This window comes from Piliocolobus tephrosceles, chromosome 13 (genome assembly GCF_002776525.5).
Source record: "Piliocolobus tephrosceles isolate RC106 chromosome 13, ASM277652v3, whole genome shotgun sequence".
Classification (NCBI taxonomy): domain Eukaryota; kingdom Metazoa; phylum Chordata; class Mammalia; order Primates; family Cercopithecidae; genus Piliocolobus; species Piliocolobus tephrosceles.
In genome coordinates this window covers 63,068,883-63,087,089 of record NC_045446.1, presented here as the reverse complement: position 1 = coordinate 63,087,089, position 18,207 = coordinate 63,068,883, and the positions used below count along the sequence as shown (strand labels likewise).

Here is an 18,207-nt window from a genome sequence, read left to right as displayed (position 1 = left end):
GAGTGCAATGGTGCGATCTCGGCTCACTGCAAGCTCCGCCTCCCGGGTTCACGCCATTCTCCTGCCTCAGCCTTCCGAGTAGCTGAGACTACAGGCGCCCACCACCACACCTGGCTAATTTTTTGTATTTTTAGTAGAGATGGGGTTTCACCACATTAGCCAGGATGGTCTCAATCTCCTGACCTCGTGATCTGCCCGCCTCATCCTCCAAAGTGCTGGGATTACAGGTGTGAGCCACCGTGCTTTGGCCTCTCTACCCACTTCTTTAAAAAAAAAAAAAATTAGATATAATTCACATACTATAAAACTCACCATTTAAAATGTAAAATTCAGTGGTTTTATTATATTTACTAGGTTGTACAACCATCACCACTATCTCATTCCAGAACATTTCTGTTACCCCCCAAAAAAGTTCTATACCCCATTGGCAGTCATTTTCTGTTCTCCCTAGTTCCTGGCAACCACTAATCTGCTTTCTGTCTCTGTGAATTTTCCTCTTAATGGTCATTTCCTATAAATGGAATCATATAATATGTGGCCATTTGTGTCTAGACTCTTTCACTTTGAATGTTTTCAAGGTTCATTCATGTTGTAGCATATATTAGTAATAGTACTTTATTGTTTTTTTATACCCGAATAATAGTCATATTGATATGGATGTACCACATTTTGTTTACCCATTCATAAGTTGATGGGAATTTGGGTTGTTTCCACTTTTCGGCTGTTACCAGCCTATCTCTTTATTCTCATCTATTTCCCCCACTACACCACGGTCTTTTTACATATTGCTCTTACTGCCTAAAACAATCCCTGTCTTCACTATCCTCATTTACTTTCTTAACTCTTTGTTTTGTTGTGTTTTTTTTTTTTTTTTAGAGGCAGAGTCTTGCCCTGCTGCCCAGGCTGGAGTGCAGTGGTGTTATCTCGGCTCACTGCAAGCTCCACCTCCTGGGTTCACGCCATTCTCCTGCCTCAGCCTCCCAAGTAGCTGGGACCACAGGCACCCACCACCATGCCTGGCTAATTTTTTGTAGTGTTTTAGTAGAGATGAGCTTTCACCATGTAGGCCAGGATGATCTCGATCTCCTGACCTCATAATCCGCCCCCCTTGGCCTCCCAAAGTGCTGGGATTACAGGTGTAAGCCACCACACCCAGCCACTTTCTTAATTCTTAATCAGGGTTCACATCCCAGTCCAAATCTATTTCTTTAGGGAATCCTTCCTCAAACTGTATCATATTCCTCTATTATATGTTCTTGTAGCATCAGGTTTTTTTCCTTCAAAATAATCCTTGTAATTTATAATTACATACCTGATTGTGTTGTCTCTTTGCCTTTTCCTCGTACCCTTAGTATGCTACAAACTTCATGAAAGCAAAATTGTGTTTTCTGCTCACAATTGCATCCCTCAAATCTAGCACAGTAACTGACATATATATCTGTTGAATGTATTCATGCAGGAATCTGTTTGCATCACTGAGTATTAGGGACACAAAAATGAAAAACCAGTCTCTGTTTGCAGGGAGCTTGCAGTGAAGCTATGCAGGCAAGTAAGTATTTTGTAAGAATAAATGCTATAATTCCTATATTAGTATAACAAACTAATATGCTCAGTTTAGGCTGGATGTGGTGGCTCACACCTGTAATCCCAGCACTTTGGGAGGCCGAAGCAGGAGGATCACTTGAGGTCAGGAGTTCAAGACCAGCCTGGCCAACATGGTGAAACCCTGTCTCTACTAAAAATGCAAAACTTAGCTGAGTGCTGTGGCGGGCATCTGTAATCCCAGCTACTCAGGAGGCTGAGACAGGAGAATTGCGTGAACCCGGGAGGCACAGGTTGCAGTGAGCTGACATGGCACCACTGCACTCCTTCCTGCGCAACAGAGTGAGACCAACTCAAAAAAAAAAAAAAAAAGCTCAGTTCAAAGAATAATAATAAAGTGAACATCCTCCTTCTTGCCCTGTAGATATATACATCACCCTAGTAGTTATATTAAATGTTCCCATGCTTTTCTTTATTGTTTTATTACACAGGAATTTATCCATAAACAATGTTGTTTATCTTTTTCTCTTATTGTTACTTTATGTGAATAGAGTCATGTTTCCTGCCGATGTTTATATTTTTGAGATTGTATCTATATTGATACATAGAACTGTAGTTCATTCATTTCCCCTTCAGTATTGTATTCTGTTTTATGACTGTATTACACAAAGCATGGATTAATCCTGGTCATGAGGTAGAGCAGCAGAATCTTATCACAAGAGATGACATACTATGTGATTCCATTTATATACTTAAGAACATGCAAAACTAATCTGTGGTAATAGAAGTCAGAACAGTGGTTATCTTGGGTGAGGAGTGTACATAGAATGGGAAAGAGTGCCTTCTGAGGTGTTGGAAATGCTCTAAATCTTGATCTGGATGGTAATTACCCAAGTATCACATTGAAGACTTATGAAGAGTCACATTTACATGTTATACTTTAACAAAAAGTTTCAAAAATAAATACATGAAAATATTGAGTTTTAAAACAAAATACTATAATGGCAGTATGTACAAATGTAATTAGAACATAGAAAATAGAAGGAAAGTCACGAAAGGCTTTATAAAAGTAGCTTTTTTAAAGTTAAGACTTATTTTGTCTCACCTGGTAGAATGTATGGCATTGAAAGGAGGAAATGTGTATTGTTTTAGTGCATAGAAGAGTGGCTACTGTGTTTTAGTGAAGAAGAGTGGCTCAGTAAAAATTCATAGAATTAGGCCAGGCGCAGTGGCTCAAGCCTGTAATCCCAGCACTTTGGGAGGCCGAGACGGGCGGATCACGAGGTCAGGAGATCGAGACCATCCTGGCTAACCCGGTGAAACCCCATCTCTACTAAAAAAAATACAAGAAAACTAGCCGGGCGAGGTGGCGGGCGCCTGTAGTCCCAGCTACTCGGGAGGCTGAGGCAGGAGAATGGCGTAAACCCGGGAGGTGGAGCTTGCAGTGAGCCAAGATCCGGTCACTGCACTCCAGCCTGGGTGACAGAGCGAGACTCTGTCTCAAAAAAAAAAAAAAAAAAAAAAAATTCATAGAATTGAATCAAATTTAGTTTTCCTGGAAGACAGGCAAATGGAGAACTTTCCAAGTATAGAGGCAATAATAATTCTGGGCTACAGATAGAAGTAATTCAGTATTTCTACAGTGTAATGTACAGCTGGAGTGTGGCAGGAGATGAGACTGGATTCTAGGAAGTTATATGAATGGGGTTGTATCCACTGCTAATAATTGTTCTACAGGCAATAGGGATCTGTCAGAGACCTTTGAATTAAGAAGTAAAATGATCGGCCAGGCGTGGTGGCTCACTCCTGTAATCCCAGCACTTTGGGAGGCCAAGGTGGGCGAATCACAAGGTCAGGAAATCAAGACCATCCTGGCTAACACAGTGAAACCCCGTCTCTACTAAAAATACAAAAATTAGCTGGGCGTGGTAACGGGCACCTGTAGCCCCAGCTACTTGGGTGGCTCAGGCAGGAGAATGGCGTGAACCCAGGAGGCGGAGCTTGCAGTGAGCTGAGATCACGCCACTGCACTCCAGCCTGGGTGACAGAGCAGGACTCCATCTCAAAAAAAAAAAAAAAAGAAGTGAAATGAACAAATTTGCATGTTTGGAAGGGTTACTCTGGCAGCAATATGAAAGGCAGATACTAATAGCAAGAATACCAGTAAGGCTATTACCATAAAGACCTGGGGCTGTGGGTTGTAAAGGAGAAGATGTAGATTTAGAAGTTAAAGCAGAAGATTCTGCTGCTGCTGATGATGATAGAAGTTAACATGAAGAGAGTGCTTACTGTATGTCAGGAACTCTGCTAGACTCCAGATGAAAAGGCAACAAAAACATAGCGCTTGCCCTTGAGGAATGAAGAAGACAGATGTGTACTGTTAGAGGCATGTACACAATATGATAGAAGCACACAATATGATAAGCAACCTCGTCTCAGAGAGTAAAGACTTCTCAGACATGGTTACATTTGTGTTGGGTCTTAAAGGATGGATGGTATAATGACATCAAAGAAGAGTTATAATGACATCTTAAGCATGGGGAAGAGCCAGTGCAAAGACAAGAAGAGTACATGATTCAATGTGGTGGGAACATAAGATTGGAACCATCAACCAGTTGTTCATCTTCCTGTACATATTCCACTGATTTTTTATAGTCAGGATATATTTGTTTTTGTTTCTTTAAAAGTAATTCTCTTGATTTCTGTTACATCATTTCAGTCTTTAGAGAAATATTTGAATGCTGATTGTGTCATCCATAATATTAACTGTATTATCCATGTTGATATCATTCATAAATTTGATAGGCTTTCCTACTATTTATTCCTTCAGGGATTAGTTAGTCATTGAAATGGATAGAACCAGATTGCACAGCAGGAGGTGAGCCGAGGGCCTGAGCTCCACCTCCTGTCAGATGGGCAGCAGAATTAGATTATTACAGGGGTAAGAACCCTATTGTGAACTGCACATATGAAGAATCTAAGTTGCACACTCACTATGAGAATCTAATGTCTGATCATCTGAGGTGGAACAGTTTCATCCCAAAACCACCCCCACCCTACCCATCTGTGGAAAAATTATCTTCCATGAAACCAGTCCGTGGTGCCAAAAGGGTTGGGGACTGCTGATCCAATTCACATTTTTTTCAGTCTTGTTCATAATCACAGACATTATAGTGGCTAAAGAAGAGAAGGTTTTTTGAGCAAAGCAAATCTGGTTTGACTCCTGGTTTCACTACTTACCAGTTTTGCAGCCTTGGGAAAATTATTTCCTTTCTGTAAGCCTCACTTAACTCATCTGTAATGTGAGGCTGCTAGTAAGTATCCCAGATTGCTTTAGGAAATCTAAATGGGATAGTGTATAGTAAATGCTCACTACTTTGCCAGGTATATAGTAAGCACATAGTAAATGGAAAAGTAGTCATCATCATTATTACTATTAACAAGATGTTATTTAATTTTAAATTTTTTATTAAGGGTCTACTCTGGGCCTAATACTGTTCTGGATATTTGAAATACATCAGTGAAACAAAGGCAATATTTTTTATAAAACATATGTAAAGTACTGAGTATATGCTAGGCACTGATCTAAATAATTTACTTTCATTAGCCTACCAACTCTCTGTAGTAGGTGCTATTATTATCCCTATTTTACCAAAGAGGTAACCAAGGCACAAAGAGGTAACTTGCTGGCTCACACAGGTAAGCAGTTAAGTGTTAGAACTGGAGTTTGAACTCAACCAGTCTGGCTCCAGTGTGCCCTCTCTTAACCACTGTGTAATACTGTCACTCATCCAGGGTCACTTCCACTGATGCCTGCTGAAATCAAGATATTTAACTTTTGTGACAGTTCTGTTATCTATTAACTCTAATTACATAAAAACGTAAATTAGGAGGGACCATTATGATATCATTTTCGTGTGATTTTTTTTTTTATTTCAACCCGTGCTGGCTCCTGGTGATTATTGGTATTTTTTAAATTACAAAGCTATTTGTTTAACCATCTTTTCCAGAATTTGATAGGAAATCACATTAAACTTGCCTCTCTGTCATTTGTTTTACATAAAGAACATTCTTAGTTTAAAAACAAAAAAGGAAGAAGAGAATAAAAAAGGAGGGAACTTAGTTAATATCCTTAGTTGACAATGGTTGAAGAAAAACATCTCAAAAATCACTTAGTTTATATAAAGTATATTTTGTAAACTCATTCTTTTTATAGTGAATATCAGTAGCTTATACCAGAGGTTCTCAAATGTTTTTGTCTCAGGACCTCTTTACACTCTTAAAAATTATTGAGGAATCAAAGAGCTTTTGTTGATGTGGGTTATACTTCTTGGTATTTAATGTATTTGAAATTTAAACTGAGAGAATTTAGAGACACAAGAATGCCATAGTACAGATTTCATTAGCTATCAGAGCGATTGCATCATCACGTTATTCAGCCTCTAGAAAACTATACCACATAACTTGTGAAAGAGTGGGAGTTAAAAGGGCAGTCTTAGTATTATAAAAATAACTTTGACCCCACAGGTCCCCTAAAAGGGTCTCAGAGATTCCCCTCAGTGGTCCCTTGATCTTACCTTGAGAACCCCTGCCATATACTAAATAAACTTCTTACTGTCGAGTTAGAAGAAACTCTAAGACTAAAATTGAAGATCTAGAATTGAATATTTCAATGGAATTCTAAGGTTTCAATAACAATACTTATTAAGGGTTATCTAAATGTATTAGATACTTTCAGGGATGCAGAGATGAAACAAATACAACTTCTTTTCTCCAAGAGCTTTCTCATTAGGAAATGTGGCATTTACACATTGAGTTGAAATACAGTGAAAAGGGGTGACATGTTGTCACAGTAAATAAACTACTACCACTGGACTCATCTTTGCAATTTATAAACTAAGTTACGTAATTCTGTAAAATATGTTTGACTGTTGGTGATTCTCATGACATGTGATTAACTATAAACAAAAATGACACCAAATTTAGAGATCGTTGCATTTTGCTTTAGGCTAGTGTATTTAATAACTTGCTCTGAAAGATATGGGCAAACAGAAAGTAGGAAATTGCTGTCTTCAAGTCACTTTAGATTCATTTCTCAAAAGTAGCCATTTTTGAACTACACATACTTCCATATTTAAAACAGTATGAAGCCAGATGTGGTGGTTCATGCCTATAATCATAGCACTTTAGGAGGCCAAAATGGGAGAATCATTTGAGACCAGGAGTTCAAGATCAGCCTGGGCAACATAGTGAGACCCCCCATCTATTAAAAACAAACAAAACAAAACAAAATAAAACTTAAAAATAAGCCGGGCATGATGGTACACATCTGTAGTCCTAACTGCTTGGAAGTCTGAGGTGGGAGGATTGCTTGATCCCAGGAGTTTGAGGCTATAGTGAGCTGTGATCCCACTCCAGCCTGGGCAACAATCTCAGAAAACAAACAAAAAGTACTAAATACAGAGAAATACAATTCAAAATGACCTAGAAACACCTGGATTTGATATACTTGTAGAGCAGCTAAGAATTGGGAGGGCAGATACCACATTTTAAAACGGAATATTAAAGAATAAAAACAGGGTCAAAAGTTACAATATTGGCAATGGAAAGTATTAGGTCTGAGCAGTGCTAAGGCAGCCTCACATGTGTGCTACCTCCCCATTCCTAGGTCACCATTATCTATTTACTCCACTCTGCAACCACTAAAAAGTGCTTTAGATCAAAAGTAGGAAAACATAGTAAGTGAGAGGTATGTGTGCCTCTTTCCCTAAGCATAATTTACTCTCTGTGTCTTCACTGGCAAACTTGTGGCTCAGCCTTCTTATCTACAACTTGGGAATTATTTTTATTAAAGCCTTTCTTTACCTGTATTCTTATTATCAGAGTATATTTCACACCCTGGGATTCTTTATTATGCCCTGTCCCTTACCCCATACCCTTTCCCCACATCAACTCCCAAGCAGAGAGAACTTTCTGGTGGCTAACAGAATGGATACTATTTTACTAGAAATCTTTGTAACTTTAAAGGAATGGGGATGGCAAATAGGTTTCAGTTTATGTGTCAGTTGTAAGAAATTAATAGCAGCTGCATGGAATACTGGACCAAGAAGTATTATAAAACTGCTAGGCTCAAGTGCCATAATCCATTATCAGTCACAGGTGTGAGAAGAGTGATTGACAGCACATGGACTCCACATTTGAAGCCCCCTGACCTAGCAGATCTCTGCCTTTGAATCCATTTAAATCCAAAGGAGCAACAGACTGGAGCATATATTCCATATGATACAGTTTGGATATTTGTTTCCTCCAAATTGCATGTTGAAATGTGATCCCCAGTGTTGGAGGTGGGGTCTAGTGGAAGGTGTTTGGGTCATGAGGGTGGATCCCTCTTGAATCGCTTAGTATCCGCCCCGCAGTAATGAGTGAGTTCACGTGAGACTGGCCATGGCACCTCCCCTCCCACCTGGCTCACTTGTGACACGCCTGCTCTGCCTTTGCCTTCCACTATGACTGTAAGCTTCCAGAAGCCTCACCAGAAGTAGATCCTGGCACTATGCTTTTTGTACAGTCTGCAGAACTGTGAGCCAAACAAACCTTTTTTCCTCGTAGACTACCCAGCCTTACATATTCCTTTATAGCAGTGCAGAACAGATTAATACCCTATATTAGTATGTGTTTGAAGTGTGTAGGTTTCTTCCTATATATCTGTGCTTTTAAAAATATCTTCCTCAAAGTTAGACTGAGGAAGTGCATTGAAATATCTGAGGTATATTGATATCACACACACACACACACACACCAGAAACTTAAAATCAGAGAAATTTGAAGTATAGTTCTACCTCTACTAATCAGCATATAATTTACATGATCTGTCTTGATCTCAGTTGGACCAGTGCCTGACATACAATATTAAATACTTCTGTTGCATCCTTTCAGTAAACACATAGAAAGCTATTGGGAGCAGATGCATTGAAATGTCTATCTTAGCAGTTTATTGAAACCAAGCCCACATTGTGTGGAGACTTGTTATTTAATGCGGTACCTGACTGACTGTAGAAGCAACCCTGAATTGACGGTCTCAGAGTAGACTGAACCTTTCTGACTAAAAAGACTGCGGAGCCAGGCAAGGTGGCTCACGTCTGTAATCCCAGCACTTTGGGAGGCCGAGGCGGGTAGATCACAAGGTCAGTAGATCGAGACCATCCTGGCTAACATGGTGAAACCCCCATCTCTACTAAAAATACAAAAAAATATATATATATATATTAGCTGGGCATGGTGGTGGGCGCCTGTAGTCCCAGCTACTCGGAAGGCTGAGGCAGGAGAATGGCGTGAACCTAGGAGGCAAAGCTTGCAGTGAGCCGAGATCGCGCCACTGCACTCCAGTTTGGGCGACAGAGCGAGACTCCATCTCAAAAAAAAAAAAAAAAAAAAGGCCGCAGAATATATGAAGTGGAAGAGAAAGAGTAACAGTGAAACCAGGATTGAAATTTCTAAAGGGGATAAAGAGTATTGACAGAATCATAGAGACCATCTAAGCCTGTGAGTCTCAAGTGGCTTGTCTCTCCTGTCCTCCCAAGATTCTGATATGTAAGGAGATGCATGTCCCATGCACACATGCATGTACATATACACACACACACACACACCCCTTACTGATGAGTATATGTAATATCCTGTAGGAGTGCTGAAGCAAGAAAATAATTGAGAGACTTATCTATTCCAGTGCTCCTGTTTCCATAGATGGAAACAGGTAAATTGTTTTGGCAAACTGGAATGTCCTTTTATGAAACAAGCGTCTGAATTTTTTGTTATTGTTTATTTTTTTCAACTTTTAAAAGGATTATTTCTTAGGGAGATTTGGTTAAAATAGATAACTTTTTTTCCTTAAATCTGATCACTTTTAAGTGACTATAGATAAAACTTGGGAAGGAGATAGGAGACCTTTCTCTGAAGGTAGATTTTTAATAAAAGGGGAAAGTGGAATTGGTGAACTTGAGGTCGAAACTGATGGATCAGTACAGGAAAATATTGAAATACTCAGTTATTAGATTTTGTTCCATGGTGTTTACATAGAGTCCAACAACTGTTTTTTGTTGTTGTTTTGTTTTGCTTTCTTTGAGACAGAGCGTCACTCCGTTGCCCAGCTGGAGTGCAGTGGTGTGATCTCAGCTCACTGCAGCCTCCGCCTCCTGGGTTCCAGTGATTCTCCTGCCTCAGCCTCCCAAGTAGGTGATACTAGCACCACCACACCCAACTAATTCTTATGTTTTTGGTAGAGACAGGGTTTCACCATGTTGGCCAGGCTGGTCTGGAACTCCTGACCTCAAGTGATCCACCTGCCTCAGCCTTCCAAAGTGCTAGGATTACAGGTGTGAGCCACTACACCTGGCTAGAACTTGTCACTTTCACTCTAGTCCTTAGCTCCAAAGGTTTTCCTCTAAGTTGATTTAAAGCAAGCCATCTTTCCCCTTTGTAAAATAGTGGGAACATTTATTGCTGAGGTTTTCATGTGAAATGAAGTCAAAATCTTTTAAGATTACAACAGAGTACTTTAAAGTAGTTAAATGGTGAGGTAAGAGTCGTGTGTGTTTAGATATATACATATCTTTAGATTCAGATATTGTATATATTTGTTATTCAATAGAAATGAAGAATAGGTTTATTTTTATGTTAACTTTTTAAAATAATTTATATTTATATAATTCCAAACTTGTAGAAAAATTGCAAGAAAGTACAAACTCCTATATGCCCCAGTTAACATTTTGTTCTATTTGTTCCCTCTCCCTCACTATATACTTGTTTATGTGCTTGCGTATATATAAATATCTATATCCATTATCATTATTCTTTTTCTGATCCATTTGAGAGCAAGTCGTGAACATAATGCCTCCTCACCTCTCAATACTCCAGAATTTATATCCCCCATGCAAGATTACTCTCTTACCTAACCATCCAAATCAGGAAATCAACATCAGTAGATACTGCCATCCAATCCACAGACCTAATACACATTTTTACGAGGTGTTCCAAAAGTATCTTTTTTATTTCTGACTTGAGATCCAATCCAGGGTCATTTATTATATTTAGTTGCCATGTCTCTTTAGTCTCCTTCAATCTAGAAGAGTTCCTCATTTTTTTCCTGTCTTTTATGACTTTGACCGTTTTAAAGAGTAGAGTCCTTTGATTCTGTTGGATGTCTGTCAGATCATGCATTCTTGGCAGAAATACCTCAGAAATGATGCTGTGTCTTCTCTGTATATCATATGAAGAAGTGTATGATGTCAAACTCTCTCACCCCGGTGATGTTAATATTGGTCACCTAGTCAGTTTGGTGTCTTCTGGTTGTTTTTTTTTTTTTTTTTTTTTCCCCCACTATGAAATCATTTTTTTCCCCTATGCAATAGTGCTATGGTCTGAAGTTTCCCCAAAATTCATATGTTGAGGTCCTGACCCCCAAGGGGATAGTAGTAGGGGGCATGAGGGCAAAACCCTCATTGTTGGGATCAGTGCCCTTATAAAAGAAGTCCAAGAGAGACCTCTTGCCCTTTCCGCCATGTGAGAAGGCACTGTCCATGATCCAGGAAGTGGGCCCTCACCAGACACCAAATCTGCTGGCGCCTTGATCTTGGACTTCTCAGTCTCCAGAAGTAAGAGAAATTAATGCTGTTGATTATAAGTCACAGTTGATTACAATCACCTGTTTATTATGAGTCACACTTTATGGTATTTCTTGTATCAGCCTCAACAGATTGAGACAAATAGTATTTTGTGGGGAATCTCTGCCAATATCCTGTTCCTTGTCAGACCTCCACTCACCAGCCTTAGCATACTTTGAGGAAACCTTCCTGAATCAACCACCTTTATGATGGTTACCAAATGGTGGTTTTCTATTTTCATCATTTTTTCTACTTTTCTTAGTTGGCATTCTAATGAAAGAAGTTTCTATTCACTGCCATTTATGTACTTGTTTGTTTATTTATATCATTATGTCCATGGATTTCCATTTTATTCAATGGATTGAAATTTATTATTCTTATTATTTATTTTTATGCTCAAATTGCTCCATACTTGATTGATAGGAGTATGTCCCCATCGTTCTCTGAGCACTTCCTTTCTGGTGCAGGATGTTCCAGGCTTATCATGTACTTTCTTCACCTCAATTCTGGAATCAACTATTTCCCCAAGAACTCCTATTTCCTTTTAGTGGAAGATGTTATTTAAAAACTAAGCACTTTGTGTACTCATTGCTTCTGAGTGCTATTACTTCTAGTCCTTCTTAGTGGGCAGAACGAGGAAATATATGTATGTACACACTGTAATATTATAATTTGAAATACATGTTTGGTCTCTGCCCCCAAGTTCCTGGCACAGAGCTCCTAAAGCCCTTGTAGATAAGGGGCACTAAGAGAATCTTTTGTTCCTATATTTGGTCTTTGACCCCAGTTCCTGTCACAGAGCTGCTAAGACCTTTCTAATTTCCTGAATGACAGGAGTGTCTGACACAAGAGTTTCTAAATCCCTTGGAGTTTCCTAGGTCATAGGAGAATCTTGTTTTAATGAAGTGACTCTTAGTCACGCTCTTGAATAGCGTCAGGATGGGGGCTGGTTGCCAAGGGATCCAAACATGATTAAAGGGTTGGAACTTTTAGCTCTACTCCACCCACCTACTTCAGAGAGGAGCTAAAGGTTGACTTGATCACCATTAGCCAGTGGTGTAATCAGTTATGCCCATGTAATGAAGCCTCCATGAAAAACCTAGGACAGGGTTCGGGGAGCTTCCTGGAGGTTAGCCCACCCAGAGAGGGCGTGGAAGCCTCTCATGCCTTCTTCCATACCTTGCCCTATGCATTTCTTCTATCTGGCTGTTCATCTGTATCTTTGTAATAATCTTTTATAATAAATGAGTAAGTATAAATAAAATGTTTCCTTGGGTTCTGTGACCCACTATAGCAAACTAATCGACCCTAAGAAAGGGGTCATAGGAACGCCAATTTTTAGCTGATTGGTCAGAAGTACAGGTCACAACCCGAGACTTCCAATTAGCATCTGAAGTGGGGAGCAGTCTTGTGGGTTAGCAGTCTGTGAGACCTGATGCCATCCAGGAAGAGTGTCAGAATTGGATTGGAGGATGCCCAGCTGGTATCTGCCAGGGAATTGCTTGGCATGTAGGAAAAAGTCCCCACACATCTGAAGTCAGAAGTATTGTGTTGAGTGGTGAGTGAGAGTAGAAAAAACACTTCAGTTTTTTCCTATCTCTATTACATACACATACAGCCAGATCTGTTTCTGTATCTTATCTGTGTGTGTATTTGTGTATGTATAGATATCAATTCACATTGAGGTGGCTGATGGCTGGTTCAGTACTTCAGGATTCTTTGTGGCCTTCCCCCTTTCTATATTTGTATGTAGTTATCTTCCTTACCATTGATAAATTTGTCTTTCATCATATTCAATATATTTTCTTAATCTCTTTGTACATTACTCATCTCCTAACCAGCCTGGTTACCTACTCAGCCTTTGATTTTTCCCTCCCAAACTTGCTACTCTTTTGATCTTCCCAATTTCAGTAATGACAACTATATTCTTGCAATTACTCAAGCTAAAAGTCTTAGTGTCATCCTTCTTGCCCCACTCCAAACCCCACATTCATCCCATTAATAATTCCTTTAAATAGAATGATTTTTTGGCCAGTCATGGTGGCTCACACCTGTAATCTCAACACTTTGGGAGGCTGAAGGGGATAGATCACTTGAGCCCAGGAGTTTGTGATCACCCTGAGCAATGTGAGACCCCCATCTCTACAAAAAATAAAATACTTAGCCAGGCGTGGTGGCATGCACTTGTGGTCGCAGCTACTCAGGAGGCTGAGTTGAGAGGATTGCATGAGCCCAGTTATTTGAGGCTTGTGGTGAGCCACCATGCTGTGCCACTGCATTCCAGCGTAGGTGACAGAGTGAGACCCTGTCTCAAAAAAAAAAAAAAAAAAAAAAATTCCCCACATTCACTGCTAATATTCTAAAAATCTAAGCCACCATTATTATCTTTGCATGTACTTTAGCAAGACTCTTCTAATTGGCTTACTGCTCCCACCCCCACCTTTATGTCTGTTCTCTGCATAATAGCCAAAGTGATCCTTTTATAACCTAAGTCAGATTATGTCATTTCTTTGGGCAGAGCCTACTAGTGGTTTCTATTCTCACTAAATTTAAAATTCAGAAGTCTTATCAAAGTCCCACGTCATCTGCTATCCTTTCCCTCACTGTAATTTAGCCATATTTGCCTTTTACTGTTCCACACCAAGCACACTGTCACCTCTGGACTTTTACACATGATGTTTCCTCAAGCAAGCTCTTCTGCCAGATAGCCGCAGAACTTGATACTCCCTCACTCCATTCAAGTCTTTGCTCAAATGTGACTCTAACCGTGAGGCCTTCCCTGACTACACAGCATAAGGTGGCGTCTTTTCTTCATTCTCTATTTCTTTACTTTGTTTATGTTTATTGTATTTATTACATCTTGTCATAACGTTTAAGAGCAAGAGTTTTTGTGGGGTTTTTTTTTTCCCCCACGCAGTGTCTCCAGTACCTGGAATAATATCTGACAAATAGTAGACTCTTGATAAATATTTGTTGAGTGACTTTTTGTGGATTCGTGTTTAATAAATTCATGTGGTTGAAATTGTTTTAGGTGATATATTAGCAGTATCTTTTATATAGCTGTAAATTAGATGATGTTTTACAAGGAGTATTAGTGTCAAATAAGCTCTCAACTGGCCTTAAGAGAGAGAATTTTTGTTCCAAATTAGATATTTCAGAAAACAGGATTAGAGATTAAAGATTTTTTGAAAAAGAAATTGTGAAAAAGGAATTTTGAAAAAGGAATTGATGGGAAGTATACTCATCATCAGCAGTATGTTTCTGGAGATCTAAGATCTGGAGTTTACCTCACTACCTTAGTGTCTGATGCTTGTCATGCTTTCTCAAGACCATTTCTCAAAGAATGTTCCTCTTCTCTGACTATACCTTTTCTTTCTGATCTAGCACTGTCAAGCGTCTCATGTTTTCTGGCCTGTTTTACTTTTCTTAATATCTAATACTGTGTTTATTTTATTTTCTATTGGAGCACAGTAACTTCATAAGTATCTCTTATTCTTTGCACTTTCAGTAACAAAATTTTTTCAAGTCAAAGTCTACCAGCACCATAGAGGAGTAGTTGTGTTTGCTTCAGGATTGTCTGAGGCTTTAAAGAGGGTGAACTGCTGACCTTGAGAAAAAGCAGATAATTCTATCAAGAAAGCCTCCCTCCAGGACTAGGCTTTTATTGCTTTATTATATATCTTAAACTGTGAGATCCTGTTTCTTCACCTATGGAAATAAGGTGAACAGTATCCTTTTCATGAATTGTAAATATGTGTAAGTGGCTGGCACATAGTAGGTGTTCTGTAAGTATTCATTTATCTTTCTTCCTTCCCTTATCTTCCACTAATCCATGTAACTTAATGTCTCGTTTCTACCAATAAGCTCTGATGTATCTTAACCAAATTTTCTTACCAAAATAGTTAAACAGGTCGGGCATAGTGGCTCATATCTGTAACCGCAGCACTTTGAGAGGCCGAGGCTGGTAGATCACTTGAGGTCAGGAGTTCAAGACCAGCCTGGCCAACACAGTGAAACCTCGTCTCTACTAAAAATACAAAAATTAGCTGGGCGTGGTGACACATGCCTGTAATCCCAGCTACTCAGGAGACCGAGGCAGGAGAATCACTTGAACCCAGGAGACGGAAGTTGCAGTGAGCTGAAAGAGTGCCACTGCACTCCACACTAGGTCAGAGTGAGATCCTGTCTTAAAAAAAAAAAAAAGATAGGCAAACTTAGTGAACACAAGCAAACTAAAAAGTGTATGGAATTGTTTTTTGCTCTAAAAATACTAGAGACTAATATTAGATTAGTGTTTTCCTTTATAGGCCATATATATCTTTCTGGTATTAAGATAGAGAAGAGAGAGTTGCTTCATCTGAGTAACCAAGCAAGACCAGTATAAGTTAAAGTACACAGGGAGTTTCCAAGCATTAAACTCATGGGTGTTCTTCCTGTCTAACCTTGTCTTCATTTGGTAAGACATATGCAGACCTACCATGAAGCTTCAGGGAATTTTTGATTCTTGCCAAAAATAAAAATGCCCTAAAGTGTGTGTGTTGAAAATGCCAACAACATGTAGATTCTGAAAGTTATCTTGTAAGTGAAAGAAAGAGTACAGCTGTTACAGTATTCTTGTCAAATAGGATTTTCCCTAAGTTTTATGGGAGTAAGTACTTTGCGATACTGAACCCTAGCCTCATTTCCTCAGCAAGCATGATTGATCTCAGTTAGATATTAAGAATTTATAAAGAGATTGTAAAAGGGTAAACCTCAAATCAGTGGGAAAATAACAGATTAGAAAAGTCATGATGTTGAGACTCTTAGGAAGAAACATTTTGTTTCTTCCTAAGAAGAAACACATATAAGTCACAGTGCCAAGGTTGAGAAACTCTGCCCTAGACCTTCATGATCTGTAGCTCTCGTCCACTGTGTTATCATATGCCAGATGTTTTGTCATGGTGTAACGAGATTTACCAGCTTCCCAATCTGCAGCATCTGTTTCTTCACTGTTTGCAACTGTGCCACTTAACAGATGCCACCTTATATTAGTTTTTTTGTTATAGCAATATCCTACACCAGATACTAATCCTGTATTAATTAGGATAAGGCTAAGTAATTAAAATAGGGAGACCCAAAATGCAGTGGTTCACACAAGACAGATGTTAATTATTTCTCATGCAATGGTTCAGAGTAGATAGGTAGCATTTGCCTCATGAAGTTATTCAAAGACTCAGATAGCAGGGTAGCTCCTTCACTTTCTCTCATGCCTGGCTGAACCTGTGTCATTGATTTATTTGAGTTCTAGCCAGTGGATAGGGGAAAGAGAGCATGGAGAAGACACACCTATTCTCTTAAGATCTAGTCCTTAAAGGAGCATATGTTACTTCTGTTCACACTGAATGAGAGAGAACTTAGTCACGTGGTCAATCTCACAGCAGGTATGGGGCCTAGGAAGTGTAGTCTCACAGCGTGTGCCCAGGAAGAAAGGGATAACAGATTTTGGTGGACAACAACAAATAGTTTCCACTACAACCACTACCTGTGCTGCCTCTAAATATCTGAGAAGCCAAATGATAATGTGGGTGTTAAGTATTCTTATAAATGAAAAATTAAAATATCCTAAAAGAAATAAGGAAAAGCTACAAATTCAGTTTTAAAAAGGGAAATACAAAAGACTAGTAACCATACATCAGTAGCTGATTGTCAGCGGAGGTACTAAATTCAGTGGAGGAAAGAATAGTCTTTCAACAAATGGTACTGGCACAACTAAATATCCACATGCAAAAAGAATGAAGTTGGACCTCTACCTCACAGCATATATAAAAATTAATTCAAAATGAATCAAAGAGTTAAGAGCTAAAACTATATAAAACTCTTTGAGGGGGGAAAAAAAAGCACAAGTCTGTGTAAACTAGAATAGGCAACAGTTTCCCAGATATCACGAAAAACACAAGCAACCAAAGAAAGAATAGACAAATTGCAGAAATAAAAACTTTTGTGCATCGAAGGAATCTATGAAGAAAGTGAAGACAACCCACAGAATGGGAGAAAATATTTGCGAATTACATATCTGAAAAGAATTTAATATTTAGAATATGTAAAGAAGCTTTACAATTCAATAAAAAGACAAATAACTCAGTGTTTTTTAAAGGGCAAGGACTTTAGTAGACTTTTTTCCCAAAGATGAGTAATACCATTATTCATTAGAAATGTGCAAATCAAAATCACAATGAAATACCACTTCACATCCACTAGGATGACTAAAATTTTTAAAAACAGAAAATAAGAAGTGTTGGTGAGGAGATGGAGAAATTGGGTGAGAATGTAAAATGGAACAGCCGTTGTGGAAAAACAGTGATGTGAACATTAATATTTGGTGGTTTCTCAAAATATTCAACAGAATTGTCACATGACCCCGAAACTCCACTCTTAGACATATACCCAAGAGAATTGAAAACAGGTGTTCAAGCAAAAAGTTGTGTACACAAATGTTTGTAGTAGCATTATTCATAATAATCCAAAGGTGGAAACAACCCAAATGTCCATCAACTAGTGAATGGATAGACAAAATGTGGTATACCCATACAATGGAATATTATCAACCATAAAATTGAATGTCGTACTGATTTATGCTACAATATGGATAGACCTTGAAAACTCTGTGTTAAGTGAAAGAAGCCAGACACAAAAGGCTGTATATATTGTATGATTCCATTTCATTTGTCCAGAATAGGCAAATCCATAAATGTAGAAAGTAGATTAGTGGTTGCCAGGCACTGGGGGAGAGGGCACTGACTACTTAATGGGTATAAAGTTTTTCTTTTCTTTTTTCTTTTCTTTTCTTTTCTCTTTTCTTTTCTTTCTTCCTTCTCTGTCTCTCTCTTTCTCTTTCTTTCTCTCTCTCTCTGTTTCTCTTTCGCTCTTTCTCTCTTTTCTCTCTCTTTATGTCTGTCTGTCTCTCTGTCTCTTTCTCTCTTTCCTCCCCCCCCCCCCCCCCCCCCCCCCCCCCCCCCCCCCCCCCCCC

General features: G+C 39.0%; 1 protein-coding gene across 1 annotated transcript in view; it reads left to right on the top strand.

The window, feature by feature from the left end:
• Nucleotides 1-18,207, top strand: part of LOC111540880 (F-BAR and double SH3 domains protein 2) — a 158,667-nt gene that overhangs the window by 28,388 nt on the left and 112,072 nt on the right. The gene's annotated exons all lie outside the window — the stretch shown is intronic.